We start from the raw sequence: 1,812 nt of genomic DNA, 5'->3' as shown, positions 1-1,812 counted from the left end.
TTTGAAAATTGACGTATTGGTGATTATTGTATCGAGAACGCAAATAACACAGATGCTTAAATTGAAAAAACCCGTGATCCGGACGATGCGATGATAAACTTTTGCACGATTCCTACCAAAACGACGTATCAATAAGTGTGCAAAATTATATTTTACCGCTACCGCGAAAGAGAATGTATAAATTTACATACGGTATAAATAGCGTAGCCATATAAAATTTATCGATAAAGTAGCAAGTCCGGCACTCACAGTAATACATAGTTGTAGAAATCAAAGTGAGCGCACATTTACGCATCTCTGCTACAATTTATTTCCTCCTCCCTCCCAGTTATTATTCTGATTATCTCGAATTTGAATGACTAAGAAACAATCATCTAAGTGTCATGAATAGCAAAGAAATACTGCCCATTTCGAGCTACGATACGAGTTTTGCACGTCGCTGAATACTAAGGAAATGACTTCGGTCCCTCAAAGCACGAAACGACAATTTGAAAAAAGTTGAAGAAGCAAACGGACGATCTACATCCATAGAAAAAAGTTTCTCCTAATTATGTACATCTCTTCTCTTTTTCTTTTTGATTTTACAAATACGAGTGTAACGACTGATTTCTATCTAGTCCAATGTGCACAAGCGATCTGTCGAACATGAGTGACCGGATTGTTTTCTACGATACGTAGAAGATAGAACCTGAAACATCCAATCTGCAAAATTAACTCCGAATCTACTATCCGACTCGTAGAGAGAAATGTATCTTCTGTTCACTGTTCTATTCACAAAAAAGACATGCCTAGAATTTGAGAGTTGCCTCTACCAGCCACGCAGAGATGAAACTCGTAAAACAGTCAAAGAATCTAAACAGTGATGTATCTATACATACAAGGGGATTATCTTCATCTACGATTAATCTTTATAGTACAGCATTATGCATAAATCGATAAACGTATATAATACAAGACCCACTGTTAATTATTATTTGCCGTTACGTTACTATAGTATAATAGTGAACATTAAGAACATCGAAGAACAGTCAGATAGTGAATCTCGTCATCCCTACTTCGTATAATTATCCGCACCATAAACTATTCATCTCCTTGCCTTCCTAATCGGACTTCATTTATCCTAGTAACGACAACTTTTAGAACTCTCTTGTGTGTGGTCAACTTCGATACTATGTATAATATTCTGCTTTCGATAAAATATTTCACAAGCTCGCTTAAGTTTCAGACGTAAATATACAGAATTGCATTTTTTAAGAACTTTCTTTGAATATTAAACCCTTTTATAAATTTGGGATGTAAAACTGGGGTTTTGCTAGAACCTCGATAGAAACATCTCAAGAAACACTTAATCGAATACAGTCAAGTAGATGAGAATAATTTGCAAGACAATTTGCGATCAATAAAATTCGATAATTAACTCGATTTATTGGCGAAGCTGGCCGTACTTTCGCTAACAATTGTCTATACTCGCAAATGTGGTCCGATTATGACGAGCGACCTAGCAAATAGAGACCAAGAACCTAAGAAAGAGAAATGTTCAATAACTTACGGAGCACAGTACAATATCAATCTTCTATTAACTCCAAAAATATGTTATTCTTTTCCTATATTTTATATATATATATATATATATATATATATATATATAGCTACATATCTATATCTCTCAGTAAAAGTCAGCGTTACTTTGTTTACAATGATAATATGATTTTTATAAGAACTATCCGTACCACGCGATGAATATTATAATCCTAACTCCACAATGAAACTGTAAGCTTGCCCCCTTAATCTATGTTCTTTTTTTCTTTTTTC

The sequence above is a fragment of the Ooceraea biroi genome, chromosome 4, assembly GCF_003672135.1.
Source record: "Ooceraea biroi isolate clonal line C1 chromosome 4, Obir_v5.4, whole genome shotgun sequence".
Taxonomy (NCBI): domain Eukaryota; kingdom Metazoa; phylum Arthropoda; class Insecta; order Hymenoptera; family Formicidae; genus Ooceraea; species Ooceraea biroi.
The sequence above is the reverse complement of the archived record's forward strand: the minus strand, read 5'-3'. Positions refer to the sequence as shown.